This window comes from Physeter macrocephalus, chromosome 6 (assembly GCF_002837175.3).
Source record: "Physeter macrocephalus isolate SW-GA chromosome 6, ASM283717v5, whole genome shotgun sequence".
In the NCBI taxonomy this organism is placed as follows: Eukaryota; Metazoa; Chordata; class Mammalia; order Artiodactyla; family Physeteridae; genus Physeter; species Physeter macrocephalus.
The window spans coordinates 21,127,891-21,153,803 of NC_041219.1; the positions used below are offsets into that span (position 1 = coordinate 21,127,891).

At 33.6% G+C, this 25,913-nt stretch overlaps 1 protein-coding gene across 1 annotated transcript in view; it reads right to left on the bottom strand.

The window, feature by feature from the left end:
- MGAT4C (MGAT4 family member C) overlaps nt 1–24,722 on the bottom strand; it is a 706,172-nt gene extending 681,450 nt beyond the window's left edge. The window contains exon 1 of the mRNA XM_024122898.1: nt 24,504–24,722. The gene's annotated coding sequence lies outside the window, so the exon portion shown is untranslated. The remainder of the gene's footprint in view (nt 1–24,503) is intronic.
- Nucleotides 24,723–25,913: the final 1,191 nt, after the last annotated feature.

Sequence of the window (25,913 nt, forward strand, 5' to 3'; positions counted from 1 at the left end):
AATATTGTAAAATATTTTCCCCTGGATTTGCTTTCCTGTTAGTATTTTTTTTCTTTTCATTATCAATTTACAGGAGTTTTGTATATATTCTCTCCACTAATTCCTTATTTGCTATATGGGTTGCAAATATCTTTTCCTAGATTGTGGATGGCATATTTTCTTTATATATTCTGTATTTAAGTGGAATTTTTACTGAGATAATTGCATCTTTACACATACTTTTAAGAAATACCTAGAAGTTCTGTGTACACATTACTCAGTTTGTAATAATGGTAATATTTTGCAAAACTATAGTATAATATCACAACCAAATACTGACATTGATACAATTCACAACTCTTACTCAATATTCTCCAGTTTTACTTGCTTATACACGTGTGTGTGTTTATTTAGTTTTACACAATTTTGCCATACGTGGTTGTTCTTTTATCCACAACCACCGTCAAAATACTGAAAAGTGCCATCACAACAATAATCTTTCCTGTTGCCTTTCTATAACTATATCCATCTCCCTCCTGCCATTCTTCCCCCACCTCACCCCCTCCAATCTGCTTCGAACCCTAACACGTGGCAAGCACTAATCTCTTCTCTGTTTCTAAAATTTTGTCATTTCCAAATGTTTAAATGGAATCCTACAACTGGTCATCTTTTAGATGTGGCTTTTTCATATAGCATAATTTCTTGAAGATTCATCCAAATCATTTTATGTACAATTTGCTCCCTTTTATTCTATTATTCTATTATACGTATGTATCAGTTTGTTTAACCGTACATCTGTTGGATGCTTTGAAAGTGTATTATCAAACCTGAGACTGAATGAATTTTGTACAGGAGAAAAACGTACCACCAAAAATTCATTCTTTATCCAAAGCTGCACAAAACAAGAATAAAATTTCCACCATGAATTATCTTCAAAAGCACAAATAAGAGAATTAGAATTCCCAAGACTGATAAAAGAACCACAATTAAGACTATAGAAAATATTTTATAAATAAAGTTGTAAAATAACAAATCAAAGCTAACAATTTTTAAGTATTATAAGGAAATTTTAAAAGGCATATTAAAAATAATTTACAGATAAAGCTACAGTTTAGCACAGCATGAAAAGATAATTAGTGAACTAAATAGTTATGAAAAAGCATAGAGGGATAAAAAATGAAAAATCAAAATGAGTGGTTAAAATGTATGGAAACTAGAATGAGAAGGCCTGACAAAATAGGAATTAGAAAAAATGGGGCAAGGTAATTTTAATGCAGGTAACAACTGTGAATATGCCAGAATTGATAAAATTCTTGCCAAGTTAAGAAACACAACAGCTCCTGAGTAGAATATATCTACAGCTAGACACATGATAGGAAAAGGCAAAATTCAAACAAATAAAAAATCTTAAAGCTTCTGAAGAGAAAAAAAATGCTATATCCAAAAGAGCAGAACATATTGGATTTTCAGAAATTATATTAAATGCTAGAACAAAAATTCAAACTAGATGAAATAATTATCTTAAGGAGTTGAATGAAGCTAAGACCCATTCTAGAATTTAAAACCTAAGTTATCATTGAAGAAAATGAGAAAAATACGACTAAAAGAAAACATTAGTAAAACACAGATCTGATAAAGGACCTGAATCTCTAATATATAATGAGCTCTTGCAATACAATAATGATAACATCAATCCAAACAACACTCTTAAAAATGAACAAAATATTTGAACAGACACCACGCCAAAATAATTATATGAATGGCAAATAAGCATATGAATAAATGCTCACTGAGAAAATGCAAATTAACACCACACTTGGATCCAACTACACACCCACTAGAAAAGCTGAAACTAAAACATCTGAAAATAGTGTTGGCAAGAATGTGTTGGAGGAACTGTAAAGTCACACACTGCAGGTGTGAATGCAAAATGATACGACTTTGGAAAACAGCAAACTAAGATTTACATGGTTATTATCTTTTTCTAAACAGATGAGGAAATACATATGTATTTCAGACTTACTACAAGTCATCCAGGTAGAAGAGCTACACAAAAGACCTCAAATATTTATTAACTCAAGGTATCAATAATATGTATTATTTCCAACAGCAACTCCCATTTAAAGGAGAAAATAAGAAATTACAGCTAGAATAACTCCCAAGTTCTTACGTCAAGTAAGTGGTACAGACATGATATGACCTTTCGTTTTTGTTTTTTTTTTACCTGTGACTTGGTATACAGTTCTATATTTAATCAAATTTCAACAGTTGCAAAACTTTTTCAGCTTTCAGAGAACCCAAATACGTAAAATTCACTAAATACAAATTATACATAATTTATTCTTTCTCTATAACTTTATAACACTAATATTTCCTAAATTGTCCAATGCAAAATACTAGTTTCTTAGGCTGTCAATAGGTAGTGTATGAAAAAAGTGTATTGTGCTCAAATATATTTAGGAAAAGCCAAGGTAAACAGCATAAAAGATATTTCTTTATTGTAAGATTTCCAAAATTTTCCTCGTGCCAATTAATGCACACTATTAAAACAACATATAGTAAGCATCAAATCCTATTTGTATTTTACTACAAAGAATACTTTTTTTTTTTTTTTGGAGAACCACCTTACAAGGACTAACTTAGAGCTAATTTAGAATATTTTCATAGAACATTAATGAGAGCTCCACAATGTTTGGTTCAATGAATAAAAATATGGAAAGCATCCAATGGTGGAGTATCCTCAATTACATTAGAGCTCTATAGGAGATTAGAAACAAGAAGCAAATCACAGTCCATATGGGAAGTCTTTAAGCCACGTATCCTCTTTGGTAAATCTTAAATGAAGTTAAATATAAACAAATAAGGCATTCAAGAAAAATATAATTAACTTAGTCATTAAAAATGAGTAAATATGCAATACATGAAAAGAAATTTTAAATGGTTGGAAAAATCCCAACAGAATATCAGCCCTCAAAGAGTTTGGACTTTGTTCTTCTACAGTGATGTTGAGTAAATATGCAATACATGAAAAGAAATTTTAAATGGTTGGAAAAATCCCAACAGAATATCAGCCCTCAAAGAGTTTGGACTTTGTTCTACAGTGATGTAGCTTCAGCCAGTATAAAAGTGCCTGACCAGGCACTTCGTAAATGTATATGGGCTGCGCTGATGAATGAATAAGGAATGGGTGAATCACTGAGGATGAAATAAACTATCACTTTTAAATGCAGTAGGGAAGATTTTATTATAGGTTCCGGCTATCTTCCTGTTTACAGTAGTTGTAGAAAACTGCAATGTGAGTGAGTGTTTAGAGTCACTGGGCACTGAGCCTAGTGGCTAATTTAGCCCTTAGTGCCTAATAAATATTTGAGGTGAGTTAAAAAGAAGCATTGAAAAAAAGTTTTAAATTGCTCGCTTTGATTTTAAAATATAATGAAGAAGGCAACTGATACATTCTTGTCATTATATCATTTACTCATTTCTCACTCATTTCAGCTGTCATGTATAAACATAAAGAGCAAAATGGAATATATTATACATAGATAAGAGAGGCAAATAGAATTACATGCTAGTGAGGAAATCCTCATTATTTTTGATAATGCGTGTGGAGAAAAGCAATCAGGAAAATGAAAATGGCTTTGAAATCTACAAACCTGATTGAATTATCTATACATTATTTTTCACCATGGGACCGCTGGCTCAGTCAATGCTATTTTTAAGGCTCAGAAAATTTTAGTGATGATGCTCAAGGTCCTGGTAAGATAAGACATTTGTGGTAGGATCAAATTAAGCTGCAAAGAGAGGGCAAGGTGTAAGCCTGGATATTTGGTGCTACAAGAAAAGACAGACCTCTGCCTAGGTATTAATTATATAGTGCTGCTAACAGAATTAGCTGCAAGATAAATAAAGCTCCAGATGATCAAAATCTATCTCGCAAAGACAGACCTCTGCCTAGGTATTAATTATATGGTGCTGCTAACAGAATTAGCTGCAAGATAAATAAAGCTCCAGATGATCAAAATCTATCTCCCTCCACTGTTGTCACACCTTGTCTGTTCCCTCCTACTCACACTGCCTGATGCTCTTCTTATAGTAGACATAAAAATATATTTGTTGAATAAGTATTTATTAAAATAATGTGTGGAGTAGTTTGTGTGTAAACTCACATTTTGACAAGCAGAGTTTGTACTTCCTGGAATTTCCCATACATATTCCTTGAGAATGATACTGAACACTGTGGTATTTTCTTCTCTATAAAGCCTTTCTCATATGGTCTCATTTAAAGTTTCTTAAATTAAAGAGCACTACAATTTGATATAAGTGACTTTATAGGAAAAAGAAACTTTAATTATAGTTTATGAATTATTTTAGGAGATAAAGAAAAAAGGAAAGTTTTGAAAAAGAGCTTACTAGATAAAGCATTGAACAGGAATATAAACTGATACAACTTTGGGGGAAATAGTGATTTGAAAACATGTATTCCCTATGTTCACAACTGTAATTCTAAGTATCCTCAGAAAAACATTACTGGAAACTAAGACATGTCAAAATGTTAAAAGGAACTTTAGTAAAACATTGTTTATAATAGTGAAAAACAGGACACACCCTAAATGTGCATAAACAGAGCAAGGAATAATAAATAATGGAACATCTATTGACTGAAATACTCTACGGAAATTAAAGGAACTAAATCTATGTGTAATAATTTAGAAGACTCTCTGGGAAAATACTAAATGGAAAACAAATAAATATAATAAAGTTCATGTCTCATAATATTATTTAAGTAAAGCTAAAAAAATTAAAACACACAAAGTAATACCAAACAAGATCTACTGTCACTCCTATATGAATATGAATGTTTAAAAATGGAGTAGAAGTCTACACCTCAAACCTATAAAAGTCATTATATCTGCAAATGGGGGAGAGAATCTGACTTCTTTATGCACATGGGCTAATTAAGCTTCTTAATATTGTACCTTTTAAAGGGAAATACACTCATATTCCACTGATGCAATATAAATGCATATGAAGGAAAAAGACAGGAAATAAATGTCAAAATATTAACCATGGATAAATCTGGGAAATTGGAATATGAGTACTTGTTTTTATTTTTACTATTTTTGTATTTTTCAAACTCTGCAAAAGTAAAGGAGAAAAAAAGGGATAGTTACTAATTACTTATAACCTCCCTCATTGCCATTCAAGGATTCAATGAGGATTTAACTTGTGAAAGACTGACTTCCATTTTAAGTTAAATAAAGGGGATTTCAAAAAGGAAGAATGGGAAGTTAGAGAAGTAAAAGGCAGCAGAAAGAAAAGTAGACACCCTTAGAATCTATAAAAATGGGCGACCCTTTTGAGCAAATTAGTATGAATTAGAATGCTCTTGATAATATTCAACTAATATTAAGCCAAATGTTCTTCGTACTGCAGATGCCGAGTGGGAAGGTAGAGTAAAATAAGTCAACAAGTTACACTTAAAGTGAAAAAGATTACTATTATAGAAGATGGGGACCCCTGATGTTTGCTGCACATGCTGGAATTCCCTAACTCAGTCTTACATATGGAGCGAGGCAGGAACATCAAGAAACACTTTAAACCAAAGGTGGTGCTGGAGCTGAGACTAGAAGAGAATTAGAAATTACCCAGGTCATCCTGAGGTGCAGAAGAAGGTACAAAGGGACTCGAGAAAAAAAGAATATTTTTAGACTGAGTTTCTTAAGAAGAGAAAATGAGTCTTGTCGATTTCTCATGCCACAGTTCCAAATCTAGCAGAACAGGAAAAAAGTCTTTTTTTATTAATGAATCAAAGAACTAGATGACTATCTATTATATATTGTTTTCAATTTGCAAATTGAGGATAGTACTGTTTGTGTGAAACAAATAAAAAGCTTCTAAGTATCACAAAATTAGATATTTCTTAGTGTACAAGGAATACCCTATTTAAAATTTAACTTATTGTATATAAAGTTTTAACAATGTATCTCAACTCACAGAAATGTCAATGCTCTGAACACAGCCACATTTCAAATTTATATTTGCCTTAAATGTTCTTTGATAAAAAAATGATCCAGGGCTTCCCTGGTGGCGCAGTGGTTGAGAGTCCTCCTGCCGATGCAGGGGACGCGGGTTCGTGCCCCGGTCCGGGAGGATCCCACATGCCGCGGAGCGGCTGGGCCCGTGAGCCATGGCCGCTGAGCCTGCGCGTCCGGAGCCTGTGCTCCGCAAAGGGAGAGGCCACAACAGTGAGAGGCCCGCGTACCGCAAAAAAAAAAAAAAAAAAATCGATCCAAGTTGCTTCGTAACATTTACCACGAAGTAAATTTCAAAGCATTTAATATTAGTTATTTTAACACTAATGAAATAATTTTTTAAATGCTAGTAAATTACAATATACTATGATATATTAGCTACTAATCTATTGATATACTCATTTGCATGAAGTTTCACAACTGCAAAATGATGTGTAAGATTATAAAAGACATGATATTCTTATTTATGAATACATGAAAATCAAATTACTTATAATAAAAAATTAGAATTTGAGGTTTTAATTCTTTAAATATTGAGTACTTTAGATCATTTTGGCAAGATTAATTCCTATTCTGGTAGTGTTGGTAATAAAATTCTATTTTTATAGAATCATTATAATAATTATTTTTCATATATAGATTATTAACAGATATTAATTAAAATCCTAAAATAAAGTTTTTCTTTACTGAATTTATCTGCAATAATCAGCAAAGATTTTAAAATTCTTTCAAGTTCTGTTTTTAGTTACTAGAATGGATGTTAGATAATATGTGTCTTCTTAAAGGATCCATTATTGCTATACATCTTAAGTAACTGTTTCAGATTTGCAAAATGACTAAAACCTGAACAGTGTAAGCACAACAAAAGAAAAATTTTAAAAAATCAGAAAGTACACCACACAGAGGAGCTACGTCTATTATTCCATTTCACATAAAAGGCAGCTCACATTCATTCTGTGATCTTTTTCCTCCAACTAAAAGCAAAATTATTGCTTTTCAATTAATATAGGCTTATAATATTACATTCAATGACTGAATATTATTTGAGCTATGTTAAGTATGTAATTTACTTAACTTCCATTATGCTAATGAACATTTAGGTTGATTCCAAAGTTTTTGTTAATATAGCAAGGAAGCTACTTGGACATTTATCTTTCCATATTTCTGTGATATCTCCTAGGATAAAATCTTAGAAGTGGAGTTGCTATTTCAAAGGAAGCTGGCCTAAGCTCAGCCATCATTTACAAAAGAAGGGTTCCCCTAATTCACCTTCTCCCAGGCTGAGTTATTTGTCCCTACTATGTGCTCCGATTGGGCCTATGCTAATTTATATTTCTGCACTACTATCTAGTATATTATGTGTCACTCTTCATAGGCTTCCAGAAGTGTAAGGACTATACACTATTTTGTATTCTTCTTACTTAGTCTTTAATAAATATTTGTTGATTTGCATGATTGTTGCTGACAGAATATAAAGACATAACACAGATCCATAAGTATCAGAATCATTACAAATACACTTGGGCTACAGAATGGTTGTGGGATACTGTAGGGCTCTAAAGATTTTCCGGGCTATACTTGATATGAAGCTACCCCATACTGGGAAGATTTTTAACTCCTTTATCAAATAGACATGAAGAAACAAATAAATAAATCATATAATAAGTAGTATGAACAATATAAATATTCATGGATCACTATAATCAGAATTTCTCTCTATATAATTTCTAGTATAGAATTCTACCCTACTTATAGAAACATAGATACAACCTAATCTCTTGTAATATATTTTCATAAAAGCTTTTGATCCTTTGATTGCCTTTCTTAAAACTTTTGTGTCTGGGTGGGCCAAATCTAGGTGCTATGTACTGAACTGTGTCTTGGCAGAATTCATATGTTGAAGCCCTAACCCCACAACGTGATGGCATTTGCAAATGGAGATTGGGAGGTAATTAGGTTTAGGTGAGGCCGTAGGGGAGGGACCTTCATCATGGGATTAGTTCCTTTATAAGAAGAGACACCAGAGAGGAGCCAGCCCCCTCCACATTGTGTCTCCCTTCTTTCTCTTCCTCTGCCATATGAGGACACAGTGAGAAGGACACCATCCGCACGTCAGGTAGAAAGTTCTCACCAGACCCCCAAACCATACTGACATCCTGATTTTGGGCTTTCAGGCTCCAGAACTGAGAGAAATAAATTTCTGTTGTTTAAGCCATCTAGTTTATTGTATTTTCTTATGGCAGCCCAAGCTGACTAAGACACTAAGGAAAACAGATTATTGACATAAGCATTGTCACTGATTCTGGTACCTAAGCAGATGCAACATATGTATTTGGATATCTATTACAAATAAGAGTAGGTACCCAGGGTTCCCTTTTCTCTACATCTTTGCCAACATTTTTTAACTCTTGTGTTTTTAATGACAGACATTCTAGCAAGTGTGAGGATATATCTTACTGTGATTTTGATTTGCATTTCCCTGATGATTAGTGATGTTGAGCATCTTTTCAAGTGCCTGTTGGCCATTTGTATGTCTTCTTTGGAAAAATGTCTGTTTGGTTTCTCTGTCCGTTTTTAAACTGGATTGAAAGGGAACCCTGTTGCACTGTTGGTGGAAATGTAAATAGTTCAGTCATTATGAGAAATACTATGGAGGTTCCTTTAAAAACTAAAAATAGACCTTACCATATGATCCAGCAATTTCACTTCTGGGTATATCCACAGAAAATGAAAATAGGATATCAAAAAGATATCTGCACTCCATGTTTACTGAAGCATTATTCACAAGCCAAGATATGGAAATAGCCTAAGTATTGATCAACAGATGAATGGAGAAAGAAGATGTGAGGTATATACATATTAGATCCCCAGAACTTATTCACCTTCAACTCTAAGTTTGTACCCTTTGACAAGCTTCTCCCCAATTCCCTCTGGTAACCATGATTCTACTCTCTATTTCTGTGAACTCAACTTTTTAAGATGCCACACATAAGTGATATCATGCAGTATTTGTCTTTCTCTGACTTTTCTCGCTTAGCATAATGCCCTTAAGCCACATCCATATTGTCACAAATGTCAATATTTTCTTCTTTCTCATGGCTGAATAATATTCCATTATGTGTGTGTGTGTGTGTGTGTGTGTGTGTGTGTGTGTGTGTGTGTACGTACATATATAGGGATGGTGAGTTTATATATTTCAATAAAATGGAATGTAATTGTGGTAAGATGGATGGAAGAATATCTAAAAGAATGAAACTGCATAGACAAAACAACTTAATTGGAAAAAAAGTGGGATGAATTTAAAAGAACATACAGTTGATATGTCATTTATGTAGAAAAATAATGGAATCTTGGGACAGGTTTAGAGCAGATTGTTAAAAACCTGTACATCATGATAAAGCTTTTGTAATGCAGCTTAAAAGAAGATCACTCAAAATAAATGAATAAAAGAAGCAACACTGGCACCAGAGGAAAAGAATATAATTTTGTGACAGAGAAGAATCTAACACGGCTTATTGAAGAGGTATCATTGACTTGCACTTTGAAAGATCTTTGCAGAAATGTGATTTTTCAAAAATTTGACATTCTAGGTGTATCCAGTAGTTTGAGCAAAAAGGTAAAAGTTGAAAAGGGCAGGCTATGTTTAAATCAGTAATTCTGATTATACAGATATATATCAAACTGGTTAAGAGTCACAGTTCTAAATTAAATCATTCTCCATCACTTATAAGCAGTACTTAATTTCTCTTTCCCCAATTCCTTCATCTGTAAATTAAACATAATTATACTATTTAACCAACAGGTGTGTTTTAAAATTGAATAAATACCTTTAACATTCTTAGAAGAGTACCTATTAAATAAATTAATTATTTATGTCAGGAAAAAATTCTATTTTAATCAACAAAAAATATTAAGAAAAAGTCCAGTAATATTTCTTAATCCCAACACATGTATAATATATCTATAAATGTCAGATATTGTTCTAGATGTGAACATTAAACAGTAACAAGAAGAAAAAAATTACTGTTCTCATGGAACTTATACTGGAGTAAGGGAGAAAGTAAAAAATATAAAAACAAGCATTTTAGACTTACAGTCCAAGATGGAAGACCTTGAACTCACCTCCTCTATGGACACACAGAATCTATACCTACATATAGACCAATTCTGAAGAAGAACTGAGATCTGACTGAACAGCTTTTGTACAACAATAGAAGGACCACATAAAAATGCGTAGGAGAGATGAAGCCATGATATCAACAGAGACCCCACTTCTGACGTGGAGACCTGCGGTGGGGAGACATATTACTGAGGGGGCCCGTGTGCAAACTCACCCATCGTGGGGCACAACAAAAAAGCAGTGGTTTAAAGGGCACCTAAACAATATGTGAAGGAAATCTGTGTGCTAACCCTAAAGCATCTGCCAAACAAGTGGGGAAGTGGTGGAACTCTCTCCACTATTTTGTGTGTAGGCCATTTTGTATGCACCCCCCACCTTGATGGCACAGGTAAGAAATACGGCCCAAATACTCTAGCTGGCCTGCCAAAGATCCTTGAAGCCCCTGGCCTACACCAGCTGTAGCCACTCCCCAAAAGGTGGCCCTGGCACAGCACACCCTGAAATCACCTCAGGCCATGCCCGCTCCAGCGCTAGCCATCCCACAAATGCAGCCCTGATTCCGTGTGCCCCAGGATACTCCCTGACTTGCACCCACTCCAGATCTAGCCTTTCGGCCAAAGCTGTCCAGCACACATAGTGTACACAGAGGATGCTTTTACACAAGAGTCAATATTTGTATAAGTGGATCCCCATTGAAAAAAATAGAAATAATGGAATAAAGCTAACCTATAATGCAAAAGAGGGCTTGAAACTACATATTTAAAAGAGGGTATCATAACTCAGGGAAAAAAAAATCATCCCAAATTGTCAACACTGAAGCGCACCCTAGTAAAATTACTTGACATCAAACATAAAAATGCCATAAAAAAGGTGCTATAGGAAGTCAGGCAAAAAAATCTCCTTTAAATTGAGATTAAGCCAAAAAAATGGCTAATCTCAGAATTGTTTTGAAGAGACTTCATTGTGAGAATACAACATAAAAATAAGGAAAGAAACTATGAATCAAAGAGTTTATTTGAGTCAAATAATCTTTCAAGAACAAAAGCAATGAAATATTTTTCTATGAACTATTTCTGATATAGGTTCTAATCAGCCAATCAAAAGACTATCAGAAAAACCCTAGGGAGTTAGCAACTGTGGAGGCATTTTACACATTTATCTATAGATGTAAGATTAAAACAAATGTGGGGTTTGGGGTGAAGAACAGAAGGTATGCTCAATGCAGAAATGATATAAACACCAAAGTTGGAGGAAAGAGAATAAAGAAAGCAGGAATTATGCTCATTCTTCATCTTTCTGATAATAGCTTACATCAAAAAAAGGAACTCATAAACATTTCTCAAATTATTACATTTAAATTGGCTAAACTAAATTTTTAAAAGAGAAAGACTTTCACACTAGATTTCAAAAGTATCCTAACTCTCTGCTGTATATAAACGATAAACCTGAAGCAAAATGATTCATAAAGATTTTTTTAAATGTGCAGAGACATAGGCAATTCAAACATAAAGAAGCAGAGTCCACAATATCAGTAATAAACAAGGGTGAATTCAGGCCAAAAAGCATTAACAGCACAAATCAGGGGTCTTTATAACATTAAAGGGTACAATTAACACCGTGGATAAAATAATTATGATCTTCTACATATCAAACAAGCAGTTCAAAATGCATAAACAAATATATAGGGAATACAAGGAGAAGAAAATACATTAGAGAATATTTAATTTCAACTCTCTGAACCTTTAACATATCAAGGGGACAGAGAAAACTTAAAGATATAAATTATATATAGTTTTAATAAATGGTGGAGCTGAGTCTCAAACACATCATCACTGGCTCCAGAGACTAAGCTGCTTACCAGCATCTTATATTGTGATACTAAAGAGTCTCTTGAAGAGGACATGAAAAAATCTCTCTTCTGATTAAAACAAGAAATGAGAAAATGAGGGTTGTTGGAGGTTTAAGAAAAAAATAACTATTGAAATAATTTTCTGAGAGAGCAACAGACTGCAGTAATGAGGAGGTTAGTATGATTGGCAAGAATGCTAAGAACCTACTTCAGGTCAATTGGAATGATACAGGGGTACCTGATGGTTCCCAGAATCCAAGAGCAGAAAGTGAGTGCAACCAGGACCCAGAAAAGCTATTCAGACTATCACTACATCTCCTACTGGGTGTCTCATCCCCACTTCCCTATGCTTCATTCTCCCATATTGCTCTCTGCAAACTACCTTGTTCTTTCCCATTTGCACATAGCCAACAAATGGCTGACAAATTCCTTCTGTACTTGATTACCCAGTTTAGACACCAAATTAAGATTGATTAGAGTTTGTATAACCCTACTCTAGATTCTAGCGAAAGAGAATGTAGTTGTTGTAATTTAGGTCATGAGGTCATAGTTATCCTCTACTAATCTGGTAGGATGCAGGGTAGGATCAGCTAAAAAAATGGCTGCAATTCAGGAACCCCATAAGTCCACTGTAAGTATCTCCCATTTTGCACATGTGGTAATTTAAGATATTTACTCAAGTGCAAGTTAAAAAGTATACCCAAAGTTTTCTTGATAGATCCATGCCTTCAATAATGTCATCATGGGCTTCCCTGGTGGCGCACTGGTTGGGAGTCCGCCTGCCGATGCAGGGGACGCGGGTTCGTGCCCCGGTCCGGGAGGATCCCACATGCCCCGGAGCGGCTGGGCCCGTGAGCCATGGCCGCTGAGCCTGCGCGTCCGGAGCCTGTGCTCCGCAATGGGAGAGGCCACAACAGTGAGAGGCCCGCGTACCGAAAAAAAATAAAATAAAATAATGTCATCAGAATCATTTTTGTTTAAATGATGACTACAGAGTAAAACCTAACAGGCAATGTCTTTTTACCCAAAACAGTTCATTGCATTTTTCATCCACGGATACATAGGGATCATAATGAAAAGAATTCCACAGAAATAGTGTTTTGTGGGTAGTGGGCATGTGTCAGAATGGGGTAGTTCCTGTGAGAGTTTGTGGGGCTCTCCTTAGGCTGATGCATTACAACATTTCTAGTTTGTTTCTGGAAATCAGCAACTCAGTTAAATTGAAACATAGTAGGAATGGGGAATGTTCTGCTAAATCTAAAGTAAAACGTTAACTTTGTAGTTCTATAATTTTATCCAGTGTTTGTTTTTTCTAAAATATAAGGTACAATAAAATTACTATTTCGGTTCAAAAGAAAAATTCCAAAGACAGGCAAAGAAACTCCTTAGTTATCTGTTACTAATCCTCTATATTTCTATGATAACTGAGAGAATATGGTACTTAATTTTTTTTAGAAAAGCAGTTCAAATTGTAATAGATGGCAAAACTGATTAACATAATTTATAGAATTAAAAATATTTCATGGTAATAAATTAAAAGATACAAGACATTTATTTGTTTATTGGAAAACTGCTTTAGTATGAGAGCACATTCAATTGATAGTAAAGACTGGGCCATTTTAATAGCAGAAAGAGACTAAGTTGCATTTATAGCATACATGAGAATAATGATGGAAAACAGAAATCCAAAATCTGTGTTTCTGGTGCAATCATGGACATGGTCCAAAACCTTATAAAACAGGAAAATATTTGTATTCTCTTAAATAACATATGCACTATTTTTTCTTTATAATTTATTGAATAAATATTTTAGTGTTTTATGTAAACAGAAGTTTCTACTGGATATTCAACATTAAACTACCATGTCAGAATCAAAGGAAAGAAGCCATGACCAGAGTTCTAATAGACTTAGATGGAGTTGAGGGTATAGCAATGGATGCAACCACCCAGTCTGAGCAAATACAGAACAAAAATAGGAAGGCGAACAATAAAACTTTATACTTAAAAGGTGAACAAAAGAAAAGAATCTTGGGAAAAAGTGCATTTCACACACTTAAACTAATAGAAATTGTTGCAGTAAACCATGTTTGGTTTTCTGACTGTGAATAGCAGAAATAAAATCCATTTAAAGTCAAATAAATTTTGCTTCATATCCAAGTTACATATTTCAAAATAAAAGACATGAATAAAGACAGGGTTCCATGTCAATTAGTCACAAATAAATGAAGTAGAAAGATCATCATGAAGTATAAGCCTCCTAGAAAGGTTTGCAAGCTGCCTGGGACATTGGTAAATTTAGAGAATGACAGAAACCATAGAGATAATCAGGCTAACACACAGGTGGCCTCAGTCATCCATATGATTTGGAAATTGATACCTAACCTGTTTTCATTATGTTAGCAAACTCTGAATATCAAAACTTAAACAGCTGTCACATAATAATTCATGGTAGTTGTTAAGATTAAGCACTAAAAAATTCTAGAAATAGAAAAATATGCATTTTAAATGGAAAATCTGTTACCAACAAAAGAGTTCAATAAAGCTAATTATCTGTAGACTTTATATTTCTAAAATAGTTTATTCAGTCAGAAAACATTAAAACTTTTACAATAACCTTTTTTTTTCTATCTTCAATAGGAATACAACAAGCAATATAATAAAAAAAAATTAGTCTGTGTATTTGTCATTTATATTGCTGTTTTGAGATACATTTTATATAAAGCAAGTAAATAAGATTTATATTTAAAACAAGTACCCTAAGCTTTTCAGATGAGAATATATCATTATGCATTACCTTAATATACTTCTACATACAAACTTTTTTTTTGAATTAGTTAGCTTTGCTTCATTCATAGTTTTTAGAAAAAGAGTCCTGTAAACTTCAACGTAGTGTAAATTAATTTGAACTTTAGTTTCCAAGTACACAGTCATGCTATGAATAGAGAAGCTATAAAAATAAACACAGTCTTCACTCTTTGAGAGTGAACAACTCCAAAAAATAAACTCAGAAACAATCCATAGGCACATTACCTGGTTAATGGATAAACAAAATTTGTTTGAGATATTATTTGGTAATGAAAAGGAGCTGCAACATGGATGAACCTCAAAAACAGTATGCTAAGTGAAAGAAGCCAGACACAGGAGACTACATATTGCCTGATTCCATTTATATGAAATGTCCAGAAAAAGCATATATAGAGAGGTGGAAAGTAGATTAGAGGTTCCCTTGGGTTGGAGTAAGAAATGAAAGTGACTCTGCATAGAAATAAGATGTCTCTTTATGGTGATGGAAATGTTCTAAAACTGGATTGTGGTGATAGTTGCAGAAACAGTAAATGTGCTAAAAGTAACTGAACTAGACACTTAAAACCGATGAATTTTATGGTATATAAATTTACCTCAATAAAGATGTTTAAAAGGAGGGTTTATCATATAACTATGTGTGCTTTTCAGAGATTAAAATAAAAAGGAAAATACCCCCTCCCCAAAAAGGGTAAACTCATAGGAAAATACAAATCTCAATTTTGTTTGTATTAATTTGTAAAAGTTCCAGATGTGATGCACAATAGTAGTTTTAAAATAATATGAAAGATTGTTTAAAGTTTTGAGCTGGTTGATTATGCCCACCTACCACTAAAAATAAAGGAAGGTTACAAGTACCAGCAAGATACTACATGCAAAGTACTTATCTAATGTTAATAATCTAAAAAATACATTTAATTATATAGTCTATATATCCTTCCAAACCTCTAAAAGCAGCTCTTAAATAACTACTAGACTTTGCCATTCTTTAAACACATTCTTACAATTTTAAAAACATTTTGAGGAACTGAGTAACTATTTCAAATAAATCAGCAGTTAAATATAATGCAACAATCAAAACTCTCTACAAGACTTAGAAGTTTGATATATGTCCATTCAAGCTGTTAACATTACATTCAATCACAGAAGCATTATATTTTCCCCTTGCTTTTCTCAATTTATTGCTGCAAAAATTATCAAGTGCATTTATAACTTAGAAGTAATTTCAGTGACCCAAAGCAAAACACTGAGGTTGCAATAATTTTTTTGACATTAATAATGTTTTCATGGCACAAGTGTTTTGTTCTTTTGTTTGCTTGTTTTATAATTGTTGTCACTTCTCCTGAAGAAAGAAAACTGATCATTTTCTTGTCTGAATTCTGACTTGTCTGTTACATTACAAAGCTTGAAAAAAGCTTAAGGGAACATTTCAATAGCAACCTCACAATAACTTGACTATTTTTATTTGTTCTCTTACCCAAAGACAGAAATACTAGATAAAGGGAATGACAAAGCATGTTGACATACATATCTATGGTTCTTTATACTTCATCTGTGTAGTGGGAAAAAATGCATAGATGAATATATTTTTAAAATGATCCTTTAATAAGCAATGAAAATGGCTTATTACTGAATTTTACCTCATGAATGTATAAGGTAACACTCTAGTGTATAGTGTATGTATACACACACACGTCGACGTTTATATCTATGCCTTTCAGTGGCCAGACCTACCTGTCCATGTTAGAGCATGGGCCTGAGTCTCAGACTCCTGTTCAGTATCTCTGTGTCTGTATCTGCCTGTCTGTGCTTATCTTCCTGGCTATTCATCCATATCTCTCTGCAGTATATTTCTGGCTGGCTGTCAGTTTGCCTGTCCCTGTATATTGGTCTACCGTCCCTGTCCCATTACCAGTTCCTATCTGTCAATCTTTCTCTACATGTCTTTGTCTGTCAGCCTGTTCCTGTTTGCATATCTGTTGGGCTGTACGAATTGGTCTGTAGTAGGTATGTGTCTGTCTATCCATGACTCTATCTGTCTATGTGTACATATATGCAAATTAAGATTTTTCCTTTAGTGCAGATTTAGTCTACACTCTACCCTGTGGTCTATGTGGGTGTTTACCAAAGGTTCGGAGATAGCTATTAGGGGTCACAAAATGAAAACAAGACTTGAAGCTAATGACAAATACAACTATTCTCACTATCAAAGGAGAATACATAATAACTTAAACTCTTCAGAGAATTCTTGTTATGTGTATATCCCAGTTCCCAACATTATTCTCAAGATCTAGCCCACCCCTACCCCCACTGACAACCTAGAAATCATTATCTTCTTTCCAATGTTAATCTTCATTCCTTCATGTAAATTCCACCAATTCTAAAGATTTTCCTTTCCCTAGAATATTCCCAATTTTAACTTCATAAGGATAATCCAAAGGACAAAAAAAACATCCCTGGTAGAATATTTTCTAACACATGAATTATTTTGTGAGGAATAACACTAATTAAAAGTATGGTGGGAGAGAGTTGCAAGAATAAACCAGGGTGGGGTTTAATGCTCTAATTTCTATATATTTCAGGGTCCATTTACTAGTGAGAAGATGCTTCTCAATAGTATTCTACCTGTGAACTAAAGATCTGTGTTTCAAGTCTTCTGTGGGTAATTCTTGAAAAAAAAACACACACACACGACACTCATAGACATGCACACAAATACCTTCACACATACATTCACATGCCTACTCACATACTTCTTAAAGATAAATAAAACTATTTTTAGAGAGAATAAATCTAAATTCATATTAAAAAATAATTCCAATATTATTTTTTAGAATGCCCATATAGAATGCCCATATTATCCACCAGTCCCAATGAAAATATACAAAGAAATTTTACTTTAGTTTTGCTCTACAATGAACAGTAACCTACCAGAGCCTAAAATAATAGGGCCCATTATAACAAATTCCTAAACAATAATAGTGTTTTATTAAGGTTCTTCATATACACAGCATATATTTTAATTACCAGAAATTATAATTAAAAGCTGGAACTACTAAGACTGGTTTTTTACATTGATTGACTTTGGCAGGTGATTGACAACCTTCCACTTTATGATGATCATATTTCTTTATTAGAAATATAAACATCTGACAACATCACAAGGATTCAGTTGTGCAAATGAGGTGACAGAAGAATAATTTATAAAGTAGGTCAACTGTACTTATATCATATGGGAGTGCTGGCCTATTTTTCTTTTTAAAGATGTTCTACCAATCCAAATTTGGCTAGAAAATATGATTCAGTTCTACAAAAATAGTGAAGGCATATCAGACATATTGATGAAATTAAAAAGGACAACCTAGATATTCACACAGTACACAACATATGTTTCTTAGAATTAAAGCAGAATTGCCACCTGGCAAAGTTTTCACTCAAACAGGTCCTTGTACAAGCACATTCAAATCTACTACCTGTTGATACTATTAAAATGACTAGAAATAATGGAGTATTTATACCCAGTTGTCAGTTTGGTTTTTCATGGATTTCTCCATCTACTAGGAATTATTAAATTAAGTATTAACATGCTTACATGTGAAATTAAATATTAAATTCCTGTGAGTTTCAAAATTATACCATTTTGTTCTGTCGGTTTTCTATGATAAAACTACCTTCTTTATCCATACTCTCTCACTATGTGATATTTTAAGGAGAAAAAAAAGTCCTAAGTTATATTCTATATAAGAAAAGACAAACAGAAATTACAAAATTAACTAGAGAACTATCATACCTACTTCATTCACATAAAATGGAGGATTAAAATAAGCACTATATCATTTCTCCTCTCTTTCACCTGAATTGCTGCTTGATATGTACTTTCCAACGTTTTCATACCTGTTTCTACAGTAAACATGAAACTCTACCATGATCTGAGAGTCATTATTGTAGATTGATTACATGCCAGACTCTGGGCCAAAGATCTTGTATCCAAACTTTTACAAGTCACCTAAGTTACTTATGGTAAATAACCACGGGAAGTTGTTTCATCTCTCTATTCTCCAATTTCCTTATCAGTAAAATAACAGCAGATACTTTGCAAGGTAGTTGGTAGATAACATGAGAAAATGTATGTTAAGTTTTCAGAATATCTTTAGCCCACAGAATGTACTCAACAAGTGTAAACTGCTATTATTATTATATATTTTTTCAGATTTTGTTCTAATGTTAGGACTTGAAAGGGTCCTTTCAGAGTGAACGTAAAATACTCTAATCAAAATACTCTACATTAAATTGAGGTATTTGGAAGAATTTTAGCAGGAAAAAAAGGGTCAAGTTATATTTTTAGGCTAAAAATCAGTGGTGCCATCTGTAAAGTAGACTATCTCATGTAAGAATGTGGAAGTTTAGGAATATCTTTTGGCCAAACTTTGGAAGGATTTGAAAGACCTTTCTAGAACAAGAGTTGGAAAACTATGCTTATGGACAAATATGGCCCCTAAGAATATTTGTTTTATTTGTTTTTTGTTGTTGTTTTGTTTTGTTTTACATTTTTAAAGGGTGAATAAGGAGAAGGAGGGAAGGAGGAGGAGGAAGAATATGTTACAGAAACCTCATTGGGTCCACAAAATCTAAAATGTTTAAGTGTATTAATTTGCTAGGGCTGCCATAACAAAGTACCACAGATTGAGTGGCTAAAAGAGCAGAATCTTTTTTCTCTCACAATTCTGGAGGTTAGAAGTTGAGATCAAGTGTCAGGGGGGTTGCTTTCTTCTGGGGCTTCTCTCCTTGGCTTATAGATGGCCGTCTTTTTCCAGTGTCTTCACATGGTTTTCCCTTTGTATATATCTGTGTCCAAATTTCCTCTTCTTATAAGGACACCAATCATATTGGATTAGGACTCACCCTAATGACCTCATTTTAACTTAATTACCTCTCTAAAAAGTCTATCTCCATATATAGTCACATTCTGAGTTACTAGGAGTTAGAACTTCAGCATATGAATTTTAGGGAGAGACAATTCAGCTCATAACTCTTATTGGTAGGCCTTTTATAGAAGAAAGCCTCTGCTCTAGAAGGCTGAGGAGGTTATATCTGCCACAAGTTAACCAGTATTTTCTTTGTGTCTCCTTTCCTATTAGTTTGTCAATATACAATAGACATAAGGAGAGAATTACTAAGCTTAAAGATATCTACTTTCCCATTAAGAATTTGCTGAGGAAAAAAACACCTCAAGAGACTGTGGCTAAGCTGTTTAAGGTTAGGTCAAAGGGGCAGGGCTTAGTAAATAAGACAATTTACTTGGAGGAAACCATAGGTAGGAGAAATATGTAGGTGAGCACAAACCTGGGACCCCCCTCAAAAGGTGGTCTGAAGATCAAACTGAATACAGGAAACCTAATATCAGAAGTGGGCATGGAGAAGGTGATGTCATAAGAAAAACAATAATACTTATTAACATTTTTTAGCATAGTTGACCCTTGAATAACTTGGGGATTAGGGGCACCAACCCTCTAAGCAATCAAAAATCTGCATATAACATATAGTTAAGCCTTCCAAATACATAGAGGAAGGTTCCTCCATATCCTCAGTTCCACTTCCTTGGATTCAACAAACCATGGATCATGTAGTACTGTAGTATTTACTATTGAAAAAATTCTGCATATAAATGGGCCTGTGCAGTTCAAACCCATGTTATTCAAGGATCAACTGTACTTACATGAACAAGCCCCTGTAATGCTATTTTGCAACATTCTGTCATTTATTCCACACCACCATATGAATATTATTATCCCAACACACACACACACACACACACACACACACACACACACACTTGTACAAATTAGAAAACTGAGTTGGAATTAGAATATAGATTTTAATCTCCTTAAGTACTGGGCCAAAATATCCGAAGCTGGGGATCAAAAAACAATAAAACAAGGACTTCAAGGATCTTTTGGAAAATGAAGTCAGATATCCAAACCTTCACCTTCTCCTTATTGATGAGTAGGTAAATTCATAGATTTAAAACAGGATTGGCACTGACCAAAAAAAGAAGAGCTTTTCAGCAGGTGCTTACTTTTGTGTCTACATTTTGATCTAGTTAGTATGTGTAGGATACTTTCCCGTCATGCCTTTCAAAATAATTACTTGGTGGTTCCCTTTTATAAAAAAGACTTCTGTACATCTATTTCCAAATTCCAGTACAAATACAGATATATACAGATATATAAGACCGACTCGTATTATGCTTAATTTCCCTCCCCATATAACTCAGAATATTAAAGTAGGTTTTCTGTACACGCTTCACTCAATATGAAATGTATCTGAGAAATTCAGACAAAGTATTTTTCAGCAGTCTTGTCACCTAAAGAAAGCAGCTTCTAGCTTGGATTTGCATACTCTTTTTGTAAAGATTCAAACTCACAATTAAGGTCAACATCCGGTTGGATTTAACATTCGCATTTGACAGTTTCACTTTCATTAAAAAATGTTTAGCATTTTTCAAAGCAAAACCTGTCTTTTATTTTAATAAAAGTTTTCATATATTTGCTTTGTTCCTTGAGGGGTGGATTTGTATGCTTTAACAGCCCTGTGCAGTTGGAATTTGAGGCCATCTCACTAGACAAGTTACTGTAGCAAAATAAAATGCAAATGAAAGGGGCAAAGGGCACATTATAATGAGCAAGAGGGTTTACTGTTTTGCCTTCTATTTCCATATCCTTTGGGAGAAGGGAAAAGTGGAAAAATGAGATATAGTTCTATCTTCTTTCCCTGGTAAGTTATGGTTGATAATTTTGCTATTTGAAAGCCACAGGGAGTATGCCAACTAATTTCTCAAACTAATCTTAAATTCCAATTTTATCTACGCATGGGTAATGCTTTAGTAATTCTACAGAGTACTTTAGTGCCAAGCAATAACTACATAATCAATACATTATTTTTATTACCAAAACTGTTAAACAAATATATCTGTGATATTACACAGGTATACATACATATCATTGAAGAAAGAGTCAAGGTGATTTCAAATAGAATATACTGTATGTGAAACTATGATAAAATGCGTTCAAAAACAGATACTGCTTATTGAGCTTATGTTGTGCACAAACTATGTGTTTGTTACTTAATGTGCATGATCTTTACTACTCACAAGAATTATCGCAATTATACCACTGACAAGATAGAGGTATGGAGGAGATGATTGACCTACACAAACTTGATTAACAGATTTAAACCTAGTTTGTCTTACCCCAATCCAGTGTTCTGTCTACAATGACACTTTGACATATAAAATAGTTAAGGGAGAATCTGAAAACATCTGGGTGATTAGTCTGGGATCTTCAGTAAAGCTGAATGCAAATTATTGACTGAATATAGGACTGTTCATGCCTTACATGCACATTAAGTATCTACTAAAGAGTCAGACTTAATTGCCTTCCTCTGTGGGTACCAATTAGAAATCTTGAAATATTAATAAACTGGCTGATTTGGGAGAAATATCATTATGTATTTTCTTCCTACATATTGCTTTGCACTCAATAAATATTAAATATTTAACAGCAACTAATAAAATGAAATTATGGTAATATATTTTACAATGAACTCACCATAAGATGAAGTAAAACAAGTTTTAGCACTAGATCTGGAAGCTGAGCAGATTTAGATAGCGGCGTAAGTGAATAACCCTCTAGGAAGGTAAGAGACACTAACATGACTGTGGTAGAAAAAGTTAATAGGAGGTTAGAGCAATAAAAAATTTTATTGCAATCTGAAAATTGAAACTGCCCCTCCTGGTTTTCATATTTGTTCTGTTCATCTAACATCCAAAATGTAAATTAAAGGATATATTTCTAAGCTGCTGTCATTTCTTCCCCATGCCCAAACATGAAGTGAATATTATTTCATTATCTACTGGTAGTATCTTACTCTGAAAGAACATAAAGTGTGTTCCCTGAAGTTATTGTTTTTTTCCTACTTGTGCCCTCTTTTACACATAGTCTGAGATTTTCAGAAGAGCTAATTGTGATAATAATTTTAAAAAGGATGTTAAATCACTTTATCCTTTGGCATTCATAACTCACTGAATTGTGAAACTGAGAATCTCAGGAGTGTATGCAGTTTCAGAAGCACACTTCTGTAGATTTGAATTAGAGCTACAAGTTACTGGGAAGAAATCAGGCTGGGAGCTAGCTCACTTTTTTCTTTCTTAAGTGAGTGGAGAGAAAAATGTTCCATAAAAGAGAGAAAAAGCTTTTAAAATGGAAGAATCCATAGGGAAACCTTAATTTAAGCCCCTGTTCCTCAATTCTTGTAAGATTCATGAAAAAAGAAGCACTCAAAAGTACTCTTTGAGGACTCTGTTCTCCTCCTTATCCATTTTTTGCTTTTTTACAACCCCTCTGAGGATAAGAGCGAATGCACTTAAAGTTACTATTTGGGTGACTCAGTCCTTCTCATTCTCCTTTATTCTTCTAATAGTCTCTCAAATGCTCCAAAGAAATTAGACCACATTTAACAAGAGCCTTCCTGAAGCTCAGCCACCATTTCCTCTCCCAAGCCTGTGATTAACCCATTGATGGGTCCACAAAGTCTGTGTAACAATCCAAATACGGCAGCAGAGACACCATGCTCCAGGCCACATGCACCGGCTGTTCTACCTATCCTAGTAGTTATTTCTCACATGTAAAAATATTAATCCACGGTAGGTTTCACTGAGTGAATTAACACAATAAAATACTCAGAAGCATCAAAAGCCCTCATATCATATTTTAAAATATTTATTCAGTTTTCATAAACTCCCTGTGACTACTATGTGCTTGCTTTCTGTCCTACACCCCTACTTACTCTGACACAGAACAATGCCCTACAAACATATCTTTAACTTTTAAGAAACACGCACAGAAGTCACCCCTTCCTGTCTAATATATCACAGGTATAACAAGCTAAATTCCAGGTCAGGATAAGGCTTTCTCTGTTTGTATTGGTTCAGTTAATATTCAGAAGTTTGTCAGCTTTTAACATTTTAGTTTGCTAAATAGTTTTGTGTTTTCTACAGATGTATTGAGGTTTTTAGCTTCACAGAACAAAGTTGAATAATACATCTTTATAGTATGTGCCTTTAACTTAAACTACAGCAATTTATTTTAGTAAGATGCTTGCAAACTCAAAAATAAAGAGCTGCAAAGCCAACAAAGCACACTGATATAATATTCTCATGAAGACTCCTACTGGAGTTCCTTTAAGTACTTTTGTCCTTCATATATTCATATATCATAAGCATCAATGACCCCAAAATTAATAACAGCATTTGAGACAAAGTTTTGTATTTGGGAACATACAGAGAAAATATCATGATTATGTAAAAAGATTAAAACATGTATAAGGTTAAGTGAGTTTCTAAAGTCTGTATTTCCCTTCATTATATATTGCAGCTACAAAAGAAAATCCTCAAGAGAATTAATATGAACTTATAATAATGCAGCCTGCAGCACGGTTCTGTTTTTGCCTATTTTTGCTGATAATGCAATTCAAACTATACCCTACTAATCTTTAGTAAAGGAATCCGATTATTCACCTATAAACATGCAGCAATAAGGTGTCATTCTTTAGTCAATACCGACTACTTAACATCTCTCTTTTTTACAGGTTTGGATCCCCAGCTCATTAGATCATTACCTGATAAATAGGGAGAGGGTAATGAATTGAGAAAATAACTACGTACCTTCAGAGAAAACCTGCCCGATAACAACAATCCATTAGAAAACTGGCAATATCCTCTGATCTATTGCCCGCAAAGCTATGACTTGATGGAGAGTTTCATTCCCTGTGCTCAGTTCTCCAGAAGAAAATCAGCACAATTTAAATATTTCTTGGAATGTGACAGCTCTCTAGATCCCTGGTTGCATTCTGTTCCCCCAGGGAAGGCAATCTGGTGTTCCTGTGTGCATAGAGCAGTGAAGATGAATTGAATATGCTTGAGATAAATTAGGAATGGCTAAGTTAAAATTGTCGTTGCTCCAGACTCTCTCATCTGCAGTCTGTAAGCCTGTTTTTCTGTGAAAAAGCTAGATGGCAGGCTGCCTCAGTAAGTTCTTCTTAAGAGACACAGAGCATTTGCAATGAAGAAAAATTCTCCCATTATCTAAGCTAATGTGACTGCTGCTAAATCTAGTTTTTAAAGTGTCTACTGGCATGAAATTCATTTTCACTGTTGCTTTCTTTCAAGCTATAGTCCAGAATCCATACTATCATGCTATATACATTTCTATCTGAGAGAAACATTTAAAGTTTTCAGTTAACATATTAAATCGTATCCCTTTTTGCAGTTTTAAGGATCATTTATGTACAGGAAATTTCCTCTTTACATCCTAAAGTCATTTTATGAATTTTATAATATGTAGAGGGTTTTGTTTTAAATCACAGTAACTGAACATAAATAATTGTATTTTTACTAACAATTACTTATTGTAATGCAGATCCACTTAGAAGTGTATCATTTTTAAACATCAGCTAAAACGCAGAAGTTATATAAAAATAAACAAGGGGAATGCAGATTCCTAATATGTGACCACAGACATAAATATTGACTCCGAATATCCTCCTAAAGAAAATAAGATGTTCCAAATAAAACCATCACATAAATTATTCCCTTCTATTAAAAATAAAAACAAGTCATTTCTGAATTCTGTTTAAGTTGAATACGGTGTGATATGACAATTTCCCCTAAATTAGAAAATTCTTTCAGAATTTTAATAATATTCTGGATTTGAGACTTAGAACACTTTATGTGGAATATTAGCAACACACAAAACACAGGAAGAAGGATTATCAAAGTTTTCAGTTCCATTTCTTTATTTGGATCCTCTATATGAAAGAGTGTTTACATTTTCAGAAAGAGCATTTAAAAAGCATCATAATCCATGAGTATATGTACGTTTTTTAAAATGCTGGCTAAAATACCCAATCTTATCTTTCTATACTTTTCTACATGGCATTTTGTAATGCTCTATGTCTGATTATTTGATGGATAAAAAAATTGTTGCTTCCACAACAAAAATGGGATATATATATTGTGAGGGAGGCAATGATAATATAATCACCTGGGAACCAACAGAAGAAGTAAATGAATATT